The following is a 12580-nucleotide window of genomic DNA, read 5'->3' as shown; positions in this document are numbered from 1 at the left end:
ATGGACCAAACTACAAAATCCAAGTAGATGTTGAATAAATGTTTCTACCTTTTGTGGATAGCGGGAGGAAGTGGAGGCGTGTCGTCCGTCTTTATTTACAGTCTGTGAGTTTAAAACAGTGAATCTCCCTGAACACACCTGAGCCTCTGCACACAGGTCACATTGTTAGTGTGTCCACGCCTTGTGTAGATGTGTGTGTCACTGTGTGTGTCACTGTCTCTGTCACCGTGAAACGTGACACTGGAGCGGCCACTTCACTGTCAGACTCGAAACGTCGGATTAAATAACGTTGACTCACTGGTTTTTATGGTTTCACGACCGGGTTTCGATGCCATTGTCTCCTTAGTGCTGCCCAGAGGTACCGAGGCAGGAAATCTGGTTCAGGGATCAAACGTGTGACCTTTTAGTGACAGGATGTGCAGTGGAACCGCTGATCCACACACACACACACACATGCACTCGCTGATCCTCCAGCAGCAGCAAAGGGGGATTATGGGAGTGGATGGCAGATGAACAGCAGGCTGGTATGAAGCAAAGATCAGGCTTCATCAAAACGCTTTAAATCCACTGCAACATATTTATTCCACATGTCCGACGACGGCACGAGAACAAAAACACTCTGCTGCCGTTTCCCCGAGTGCGACGGAAAAAACACGCAAATAAAAACCACACGCTCGATTCTTTAGATTAATATGAAGGAAAACACGATCGAGTAGATTCAAGTTTATATGTTTGGTTCGATTTATAGATTTAAACTTGTTTTATTTCTCCGACAGATTACAACTGGATTTCCGAGGCCGATATATAATAATTATAAGTAAAATCATCAATAATCGTTTTAAACATAATTTTCCAGAATCCTCTCAATTTGTTTGTTTTTTTATTTCACATTTGAAAATTAAAACGTGTTGTATAACATATAAAAGCTTGATTTAAACAATTAAGTTGAATTAATTTAATTAATCTCAATATAAACTTTAAAGAACGGAGCAGCGACAACTGGTCAATAAATCGATTAGTTCAACTTATCAACTACTTTGATACACGAATAAAATGTTTTCGGTAAAGATTTGAAGGTAAAATGGTAAAAGTTTGTAAATTTGCTGATTTAAATGACAAAAGCAAATTTACAATATTTAAGTTTGGGACCGTTAATCGGAAAAATGACGACATTTGATCTCGACACTGTTCGGTTGATTAGTAACAAAGAATTAAGAATAATCAGATTAAAGTCATCACACTAAGAATCAACAGGTTTCGTTCACCGTTTCACGAACGTCCAAAAATAATCTATTTGGAAAATAATTCATTTTACTCATTTAAAAACAACGTGATCGTGATATTTGAGGATCTCTGGCTCTTTTCATTTTTATCACACTGAATTTTAACATCTTTGAGTATTTCCACTATTTTCTTGACGATTAACCAAAAACAAAAAGCGTCAAATTGCTCAGAAATAGAATTGATGAGGAGCTGCAGCCTCGTGGCTGTGGAAGCTCATCGCATGCGGCCGCTTCCATCTCGCAGCTGTTCGTGCATCGGCTGCTGAGTTTCTGTTCCCGTGCAGGGGTGTGAAATGAGCAGGCAGCGAGTTCCAAAACCGTCAAACTGATTTTAACCCCAATTTCTACTGACACAAAAAAAGAAAGAGAGATAAATCAATACGGCAATAAAAGCTCAGGCTCAATAAAAGTGCTTTCGGATCCATTTACAGGCGGAAAGGACGACGAGCGTCCATCTGTCCGACGGCGGCGCTGCTCCGACTGGCACATGAAACGTGATGTTCCTGATTCCCTCAGGAGGAGGATTCTACTGCCGCCGCCGCCGCCGCCATCGCCACCATCACCACCGGGTTTCATGTTTTTAATCAGAGCTGCCGAAACAATGACAGCAGCGTCAGGTGGATGACATCGTGAATAACAGCTGTCACAACGGGTTTGTTCCGGCACAAAAACAACCTCTGGCATCAGATTCTCTGCTTTTCGCTTTGGATTAAAGAATCTAGAGCGGGATTTATTTAAACCTTTTCTCCTGGCGTCCTCAGCAGGTCAAGATTTTGTTCCCAACATCGAAGGCTCGTGGCCTGATATAATCCACCGAGTGACAGTGATGTGAGCAGTGTGGGATTCTGGGAAGGTGGTGGGGGGGGTGACAGCTGACCCTGGACTCTAAACGAGGAGGAAAACGAAGCCAAATGGAGCCGTCCCCTCCGAACTCTTCACCCTGACACGAATCAAACGGTTTTCTAATCTTTTGCTGTTAAAGTCAGAATTTGGATGTTTTCACCTCCTCAGACGTCTAAAAATGTTAAAAAAAATTTGCTGATTAAAATTCAGGTCATTGACGTGTCACTCCACAAATGAAAGTTTTTTTTTTAAAAGAAAGAAATGTGTTTGTGAAATGTCCCGAGATTCCGAAGACGTGACCGTTCCATGACTAACGGCTGGTTTTCCACAAAGAGAAGAAGAACCCAGTTCCCCGGTCGACTGTGGTCTGTATTTTATTAGAATGTGCTGGAAACGTTGCTTCTGTGTGTCACTGTCAGTTCTTTGCCGTCGTCACACCTGAGGGCAGGAGGAAGAAAAGCCGTGAAAACTCATAAATCGGAAGCGTGGACACTTCTTTCTCCACGGAGCAGAAATGTGAGTGTGTGCGGGCGCTTCCATTTCACACACCAAACCCATTTCCACCCTCCCAGCTCCCGTTTTAATGACAGGCATTAACGACACGGCTCGCTCAGATCCACGATTTCTACGCGAAAATGTGCAGAACGGACACTGTTCGACCCCCCCCTCTCCCACCTGCCTCAGGACGACCGTGTCGATTGCCGTCGCTTTCATCTGGTCAAAATTTGGATGGATGCGCCACCAAATGAGAGGAGGCAGAGAGGAATCCCAGAGCTGGGTATCAAACCTCAGACCTCGCCCCTGGACACCGCGGCGGCAGCAGCTCGGGTGACACCGCGCCTGCCGCCCAAAACCGGCCGCAAACCTCAGAGAGAGTATCTCCACCTCAAACATGGATCTATGTTTACAGGGGTAGAAACCAGAGCAGCGAGCGGGGGAGGAACCTCCAGTTTGACCTGAAACCACAATCTGAACCCCGGGGCTTTAATGAGCTTTTCGTGTGTTTGCAGAACATTTCTCTGACAATAACGTGGAGCAAAGAGGTTTAACTGCAGCTTAAACCCACGAGAAACAACACGACAGATTCTTTTTACCAGAAAACGTCCAGAAACCACAGTGGACGCTCCCACAGCTCCGGAGAAACACCGGCTCAGCCTCCAACGCGGAGTGGGAGATTTCTCATGCGACACCAGAGTCGTTGGAGTGTTTCTCAAGGAACGAGGAGAACGAGGTGACAGGGAACGGGGGTCAAAGGTCAAGTGTGGGAACAGAAACAGGCCCACGTTCCCATTAGCGTTCGCACGGCTCGTCTGATAGCGTGCGACCACGGCAGCGGCGTTTACTACCACACAGCCCCTGCTCACTGTCAGGGAGAGGCGGACGCAGTTTGCATGTAAATACCCGACTCCCCCACCCTCCCTCCATCGCTCTCTCACTCTCTATCATGTAGAGCAGGTCGGACGCCCACCCTCTTTCTCTCCCTCCGCCACAGCCCAGGGAGGAGGAAGCAGGGAGGCGGTGGAGGACTGGAGGGACCGGACGGACTGGATTCCCCTCCGGTGACACACTGCTCGGAGCTGTGGTGGGTGTTCGTCATCTCCACCTGCCTCTCCTCATCCCTAACTCCACCGCCTTTATTTAGGATTTACAATCTCCTGTTAACAACAAACACAGCGAGAGAAACACCACACTGCAAACATGGAGAGAGGGTGGGGGTTAGCCGTGAATCTACAGGTGCCCCAGAGGCCTCAGGTGCCCACACAGACACTGGGAGGACCCTGCCTCCCCAGCAGCCTCACATGAAGGTGGTGTATTGTTGCTCGAAGCAGCCGCAGGAGTCCCTGAAGGAGGATTAGCTCCAATATCACAGTGCGAAGACAAAACCTCTGATTATCACGACGAGCTTCTCTCTCTTTTATTATTATTATTATTACTACTGCCATTTTACAGTCTGCTCCGTGGACTCTGAGTCCCTGCAGAACTCCCACTGCCTCAGATGGAGCCGTAATGAAACCCCGCTGTGATGGCGCACCAGAGGAACCGCACATCCCACTGGACTCCCCCTCCCCAGCACGCACTCCCAGTCAGAGAAGTGACCCACAGGAAGCTGTTTTTTACCACTGCAGACATGGAGGTAATGTGGGGGGGGGGTAATGTGCAGGGGATCGATAGGGATCAATGCCCCTGTAGTGGAATATTGGTAGAATCCCCATCAGAGGAGATTAGAAGCTGCATATGAACAATCAATCGCTTTAAATTGGTTTATTTAACCAACAAGTGTTTTTAAAAAGCAGCAGCTCGGCGGCTCGTGACGTCTTCACGCGTCCACCCTGCATCGAGTCTGCGTGTTTGTTAAATAACAAGTCGTCGTACGTGAGAAATGTAAGAGATTTAAAGTGGATTTACAGATTCTGCTCTCGTGCGTAAAGCGCCCCCCGCAGCGCCGCGCTGACAGGAGGATCCGCGCGGGCGCGTCCGGAGCTCGCACCCGAGTCTCCGCATGTGAAAACGGGTCAGGGTGAGATTCAGTGTGGACTGGTGCTGTGGAGGGAACTTCCTACCTGGACCGGGTGTGAGCCGCGCGGTTCCCCGGCTCTGAGCGCTCCAGCCCCGGCTACAGGCTCCGCTCCTCCTCGGTGCCCAGACGGAGCCGTTCCAGACCTCCGGGGGGGGGGAAAACACCCGGAATTAACAATCCACCGAACCGGGGAAAAAGACCTGGAAACAAATCAAACAATCCAGCGGGACGGGCGGGGGGGTAATTATCCGATTCCTCTCACAATCTCTGTCCACTTTTACTGTCACGACCGCCGCTGCGCTGCGCGTCGACCCGCCGGTCCTTCCTCTCTCCGCGGGGCTGGAGCTGGAGCCCAGCCGGGGGAAGACCCGTGTGGGGGGGGAGGGACAGCTGTCACCCGCTCTCTGGTACTCCGTGGAGGGAGCGTCACCACCGGGCACCGTGCACCGACAGCCGCAGCATCCTCCGCCGCTTGGCACTGACGCTCGGGGAGGCGGTGGTGCTGGATGTGGCGGCGGACGGACGGAGCACCGGGGCGGGGGAGTGACGAGAAGAAAAAGAGAGGGAGGAGGGAAAAGAGAGATGGAGGAAAAAGAGTAATCGTTTAAAAAAAGTGTCCGGTAGGTCCGGGAGTCACCGGCTCCAGCGGGGGTCCGGTTAGTGTCCAAGCCGACGCGCGGTCGCCGCTCTGCCGCCACAAACTCTGTCCGCCTGCCGGTCCTGCGCGGCCGCACCGTGCGTGATGGGAGAGAGGAGTGAGTCCACAGCACTGCGCCCGCGCTCCTCTCTCTCTCTCTCTCTCTCTCTCTCTCTCCTCTCTCTCTCTCTCTCTCTCCCTCACCCTCCTCCCCCCTCACCCCCCCACCATATACACTCCTCTCTATACACTACACAGGGAGGAGGGGGAGGAGCGAGCATCCACCCCAACAACTAACTCTCAGTGGGTTCCCCAACATTCCTGTCATTTATTCATGTGCGTGACTTTCTCACTGACGCGTGTCATCACGCAACATTCTGACTTTTCCCTCAGTAACATGTTCATCACAGGGTTTTTGTTTTGCGGTGTTTTCACGCAGCGGGTTCGAGCCTCATCACGCAAACATACAAGGAAATAAAATAGATGCTTTAAAGAGAGTCGGAGTGAAAAGAGTTCGAGTCTCCTCATCTTCATCTTCATCCTCATCTTCATCTTCATCCATATTTATAAGAAATAAATGTTTGGACGCTGCTCTCTGCAACCTCTCTCTCTCTACCCCCTCTCTCTCTCTGCAACCTCCTCTCTCTCTACACCCCCCTCTCTCCCTCTCTCTCTGAAATCTCTCTCTCCCTCCTCTTCCATTGCCTGTGTCTGTCTCTCTCTCCCTCTCTCCCATTACATGTGTCTCTTAGCCTCTCTCTCTCTCTACCTCCCTCTCTCTCTCTCGCAACCTCCTCTCTCTCTCTCTACCTCCTCTCTCTCTTTCTACCTCCCTCTCTCTCTCTCTCTCTGCAACCTCTCCCTCTCTCTCTCTACCTCCTCCCTCTCTCTACCTCCTCCCTCTCTCTCTCTCTACCTCTCTCTCTCTCTCTCTTGCTCTCACTCTCCCCTCCTCTTCCATTACATGTGTCTCTTACCCTCTCACCCTCTCTCTCTCTCTCTCTCTCTCTCTTCCCTCCCTCTCTCTCTCTATCTCTCTCTCTCTCTCCCCCTCTTCCATTACATGTGTCTCTTACCCTCTCTCTCTCTCTCTCTCTCTCTCTCTCCCCCTCTTCCATTACATGTGTCTCTTCCCCTCTCTCTCTCTCCCCCTCCGTCCAGCGCGGCTCCGAGCTGCTCTCCTCCTCTCTCCCTCGCGCTCTGAGCGCCACCTACAGGCGACACTGGGCACGTGAGCGAGCCAGATCTCTCGAGCACGAGCAGGGGAGGGGGTGGAGGAGGTGTGCGTGTGTGTAAGTGTGTGTGGGTGGGGGGTGCAGAGACAGCAGGGGGAAATAAAACAAAATGGAGAATTGATGGTGGGAGAAGATGCGCATGTTTATTGCTGTTATATAAGAAGAGGCTGTGATGCAAAGCTGCTTACTGAGCTCTGATATGACACGACACATGTGGATTATGTTTCTGCATATGGCTGCTGCAGGTTCTGTGCAGCTGCTCAGTGGGTTAATCCTCCAACACCGTCCAATAACAAGTCTACAGAAAACCGGAGGAAGAAGAGGAAGAAGAGGAAGAACGGTGTCGCTGCGAAAAGAGAGAATCTGTCTTTAATGAAGTCGTAAAACGCTGAGTTTGAAAATAGTTTCTTTCGTAGTTTATTCAGTCGTTTTCATAGGTGAGTCTGTAAAGGCCTAAAAAAGGAGAGAACACGAACAAATTCATCTTTGTTTGGAACAATAATAGAAGTTGATGTAAATCACGGTGCTGAGATCGAAGTTTCTCTCCAGGAAGAATATTGAATATTGAATTTTACATTGAACATTATATTGAGGTTGAGTTGAGTCATTTCACCTTTTGGTTTTGTTGGGATTTTTTACACTGCCAAAAAAAAGAAAAACTGCCTCTCATAGAGTTCTAGAAATCGCTGATGTTTATGAATATTTAAATTATAATTTATTAGATTTTTCATAAAGGTTGAGATGTAGAACAAATTACTTGTGACTTCAAGAAAAAGGGGAAACGAGATTATTTAAGGTCATTTTGGTCGAGCTGTCACTTTCAAATCTCACAAAACCCGGTGAAGACTTTCCGCTTTAACGGCTTTTTCATGACAAATCCTTTATTTCCCAGAGAGTTGCAGAGATAATGTGACGAGTTGCAACAGATTCTGAGGTGGGAGACGAACACAGCTCATTAACCTCAGTGGAAGTGCAGAGGAGAAATGAGCTAAAGCACAAAAGTAGTAACATGAAGATGTGTAACTGAAGTACCGGGAGTAAAAGTATTTAAATAAAGAGTCTCTGCTTTATTCACGTGTTGTGATCAGCAAATCATTAAAGCTGTTTTCAGACCTTTTGCTTTTCACAGTTTGTCTGAGTCACACGTGTTTGAGACGGACGGACCTTTGACCTTTGACCTTTGACCATCAAATCTAATCAATTAATCCGAGAGTTTTAAGCCATTTTCAGGCTCCGGAGAATGTCGCACGATTCTCTGGAGTTTGTCACATATGAACGACGCAGCAGGTGATTCTCTGGGAGAGAGCGTCCAGGTGGGGGGGCGGAGCTGCATCGGGACGGAACATATTAATGCTCGAGTGAACATTTGTGCCACGTTCTCTGGAGGCGTTCTCAAGACAACACCGGCACGAAGGAAAAAAATGTGAGAAATGTTCTTGGTGAGGTCACAGTGAAATTGGACATTGTCCTGTGATCAGCAAAAATCTATTCAGTTCATCCTTTAATCAAACGGAGTGTTTGTACCAAATCTTAGAAAAGTCCCCTGAGGTGTCCTCGACAAGGACGGGACGCACGGACCAAGTGAAGACATCCCTCCGGTGAGGAGGCGTCACAGAACCCCTGAAGGTCGAGGTTCAGCTCTGACTTCTGCTCCAGCCCAGTTTATATTATCATCAAAACAATAATTAAAACCAAACCATATTTGAGAAACATTGATTTGCAGTCGTCTCATTGGCTGTCGTCTTTAACATGTCCACATTTAACCTCGTGGCGAACAACCAGGACAATCAGGAGTCCTCACGTCCGTCCCTTCACTTTGTCACAAGGGAAACTTTTAATAATCGTTTCTTCAAATGAATCATTTGTGCCGTGAAATTACGAGTCATTGGCTGAATTCCTCACACGGGACTCTTATTTTTATTATTATTATTTTCTTAAACTTTACTTTGGCTCTTTGTACCTTTTGAATTGCTCCATTCATTCCTTCAAATTAATAATTCAATAATTCAGTTCAATAATTAATAGTCTTATCAGCTCCTTTCATTCCCTCCTGCCCCCCTGACGAGTTTAAGTCAAACTCTGATTGGATGTTTCCCACAGCAAAGCTCTCTGGGACTCGTAGTTGACTTTTTACTTTTTATTTTTTTAAATCAATGAAGCATACATACTCTTTGTTTTATGATTAATGATGATTATCTGCGGACGACGGGGGTTATAATGACTCTTGTTTTTACATTATGATAATTACAGGAATTTAAGGAACAGTTTGGAAAAAGTTTCCTGAACATTTCAAGTGACTTCGAGAAATCGAGATGAAAAAATACAGAAGACAAGGTCAGATATTTTCTAATTAATGCAAAAAGACAAACGATTCACTTTACTTTTGTTTTTCTGTTTCATGTTTTGATTAATTTCTTCTACATCATTGTCCTCAGTGAACAAAACACTGATTATTTTCTCATAAATTGAATGTTTGGTCTGTCGCATACATGAAAATACACAAATCTTCTGTTATCATTCATCACAGTTTCAGATATTCTGTTAAGCAATTAATTATTTCACATCCACCATCTTTAAACCTGTAAAACCTATAAATAATGATAAACCTTAATATCTGTATCAGAAGCTGAAATTTACTTTTCAGAGGAGAAAACAAAAAGCTTCATGTACCAGAGCAAAGTGAACTTTTATGTCTTTATGATTATGAGCAGCAGCAGCAGCAGAGCAGCAGAGGACAGACTGAGAATATTGATCAGGATATTAAATGTGATCAGGCCGGGTGCACACAGGCCGGGGGGTTAATTGCTGAGAGGGATGCTGGGAAACGAAGTCAGCCGCGGAGGTTCCAGCTCCTCTGGAGACGGGAGCGATGTTCCTTCAGGACGACGACGCAGAGAAAACAAACCCGGGAAACAGACGGAGACTAAACTGTATCGACAACACTGTTGGTGGCTTTGTTTTAACTCACTGTCGGTGCCAGACGGGTGGGGCTTATCGACAGAACGAGAACGCTCACAGGTATTCTGGGTAATTTTCTTCAAACTGGATTGAATCTGCTGCTTTTCCAACATTTCATGATTGACACTGGAACAGTTTTTAAAACGTAAAACATAATAACATAAAAAAAAAACACAATCTTACTATGTGAAATGCAAGAACTCAGATCTGAGCTCTGATCTGGTTCATGTTCCTCAGTTCTCATCTCAACAGTTCCCCACATGGTCCTTAAGTTCATGTTCTAATGAGCAATTTAATTAAGTTAATTAATAATTATAATGAAAACAGTGCAGTGGTCACGACTCGTTAAAGCAACAGAACAGCTTCTGTCAAATCTCCTCTGCTCACCTAGCATTAGCATCAACATAGCTTCAGGCTGACCTGGCGTCTGCAGAAAGAGCCTGAAGGTCAAGGGTCACCCAGCAGCGAGACAGACGCCTCATCCTCTCGCCTCCGTCTCCTTCAGCAGGTGGCTGCTTTACATTCACCGTGCACGCCTCTCTGCTTTGATGAATAGACTATAATCTGTAATCTGCGGCGGGTACCCGCTGCTAACGAGCCAAATTAATTAGACACCGACAGTAAACATCTATCGATAAGATCAGATGAAACTTTATTGATCCCTGAGGGGGAACCGGCACGTGGAAGCTACAAACGCGATGAGAAGCACCGACGAGCAGACGCATCACATCCTGTAGCTACAAATATATGAATATATGAAACATGAAACAGAGCTTATGAAGAACAATTAACTGAAAAAGAACAAAGCCGAGACAATCAATGAAATATTTGCGTTATGAAAAGGGCGACAAATTGCTTCCACAGCCACACAAACACACACACAGAGTTTACAAATTAGATTAACCTCCAGAGGTGTCTTGAGAGAGCCTTTGGGGTGTGTGTGTGTGTGTGTGTGTCTGTCTGTCTGTCTGTCTGTCTGTCTGTCTGTGTGTGTGTGTGTGTGTGTGTGTGTGTTTGTCAAACGTGGAGCATAAATAATGAATCTCTGCTGGAAGTTGATAATACTCTGTAATAAGGTATCAACGGCTCTGCTTTTAACTGTGTTTAACTGGCAGGTGGTGGGTGAGTGTGTGTGTGTGTGTGTCTGTCTGTCCACCCCTCTTATTTAAATATCTATTTTAAATATATCTATACATATTAGTTGTATTTCCATAAAATCTAATTCCTGTTCACCTCAGGATGAACTGCAATAACCTCTGACTTTGTTCAATATGGACATTTGACGTAGAGGACACGGTGTCGGACCTCACCAAAGACGTTCTCAGACAAAAAGTCCTGTAAGTAATGTCTGGACACTTTCTGGAGTTTGTGTTTCACATATGAGGAACTCAGCAGGAGATTGTCTGGGTCAGACTCTGGTCAGACTCTGGACACTATCAACACAAACCCCGACAGCAGCACGATGCCCCGACAACTAACGCCAGCCAACATACAAACGAGCAGCACTGGACGCCCCCAGCTTTGGACCCTGGTTGGGTCCAGGACTCAAATCAAGTGGAGGATGGTTGAACTGCTGCTCTGAACTCTGCAGATCCTCGGGACATTCTCTGAAGGATCCGTATGTGAGAGCACGAATCCGAGTGGGAGCCTCTTCTGCAGCCAGTATGAAGTCTGCAGAAGAGTGTGGAGGAGCCACTGTGAGAACACAGCAGGAGGTGCTCTGCTCCATGTTGAGGACGTTTCCAACAAGCAACAGATGCAAAAACAAAAAAACTAAAAGAAAACAAATATCTCAGAATGAAAAAGCGGAGCCGTACGTGAAGAAGATGCAGACGAAGCTTGTGGTGATGAGGGACAGTGTCGATGCTTCGTGTGTGAAAGTCTGGACTCCAGAACATCCTCCTGAGGTCACGTCTGAAAACGACACTTTAACGAACATGATGTCAGACTCACACACGTCACGTTTGGTTGTCCACATACTTGTGGCCACACGCTGTCATGTTTGTGTCTCCGTGTTTAGAGATAAAGTTTATTTCCTTGTATTGAATTAATATTTTCTGCAGCACCCCCCTCCCCCTCTCTGTATGTTTCCAGGCCCTTGAAGCACCATCACTCAATGGAATCATCTGCTCTCTGTTGTAAAACAGTCGACAAGGCTCCTAACGACTCACATTACGATGACGCAGTAAAACGTACGAGCCGCAGCAATCAGCGTTATTCTTTCCCGTGCAGCTGATGTGACGGTGACGCCGGCGGCGGCAGCGGGGCGTTGATTGAACTCAATAACGTGTGTCGTGTGTCGCGTGTGTGAACTGGAGCAGGTTTCGTTTCCCAATGGTTCCCAGGAAAAGAAACGGTTACAATAGTGAATCAATGGAGTTTTAACACAACACCAACTAATTATAAAGAGGAGCCGGAGCGTCTGGTTTGAACCGGGATGTTTGAAAAGATTAATCACAGACAGAGCAACACTCGCTGTCATCAAATTAAACTGTGAGAGGAAACATGAGCTTTATGTTCAGGACCCGTGTGATGATGAGCAGCCATGTGTTCACTGTGTGTTTAGATTCACATTTCAGGATTTAACTCATGTTCATGTTGTGAGATCAGAGCCCGAAGGTGTTGAACCTTCTGCGGTCGGGAGCAGACTGAATAACGTGGACGACATGGAACTCACAGTAGACGTTGGATATATATATATATTATCACACTGATGTTTGTTCAGTAGTTTGTGGCTCAGCCAGGGAAAAAATAACCAAACCTCACAGGGATCCAGCTTTTTATGGCCGAACAGAACTCAGGCCGGATGTTTTCCCTGATATCTGGCACATGCAGAGAATAAAAACCAAATAGAACGACCGGCCAACGTCACCAAACCAGAGAATCATTTCAAGATTCTTGTCCAAACCTGTCGAGGACCTTTGCTCGAGTCGGTGTCCACACTCTAATGTCCAAGTGTAAAGTGTTCATGTGTCCGGTTCACTTCACTTCTATTGCGCAGACTCTGAGTCCTAATGACGTCAATGCTGCAAGATCTGTCCGGGACAGTTTCAGCTTGACTTCTGGGTAGTGGAGGGAAAGGAGAGAGGCCTTGTCCATCTCTACA

The 12580-nt window shown here is 46.7% G+C and overlaps 1 protein-coding gene across 2 annotated transcripts in view; it reads right to left on the bottom strand.

Annotated features, from left to right (window-relative positions):
- Window positions 1-5398, bottom strand: part of LOC118112310 (protocadherin-1) — a 159444-nt gene extending 154046 nt beyond the window's left edge. For both annotated transcript variants that reach the window (XM_035161512.2, XM_035161515.2), the window contains exon 1: window positions 4688-5398. The gene's annotated coding sequence lies outside the window, so the exon portion shown is untranslated. The remainder of the gene's footprint in view (window positions 1-4687) is intronic.
- Between the last annotated feature and the right edge of the window lie 7182 nt (window positions 5399-12580).

The sequence above is a fragment of the Hippoglossus stenolepis genome, chromosome 7, assembly GCF_022539355.2.
Source record: "Hippoglossus stenolepis isolate QCI-W04-F060 chromosome 7, HSTE1.2, whole genome shotgun sequence".
Classification (NCBI taxonomy): domain Eukaryota; kingdom Metazoa; phylum Chordata; class Actinopteri; order Pleuronectiformes; family Pleuronectidae; genus Hippoglossus; species Hippoglossus stenolepis.
This window is presented reverse-complemented; position numbering and strand designations above follow the sequence as displayed.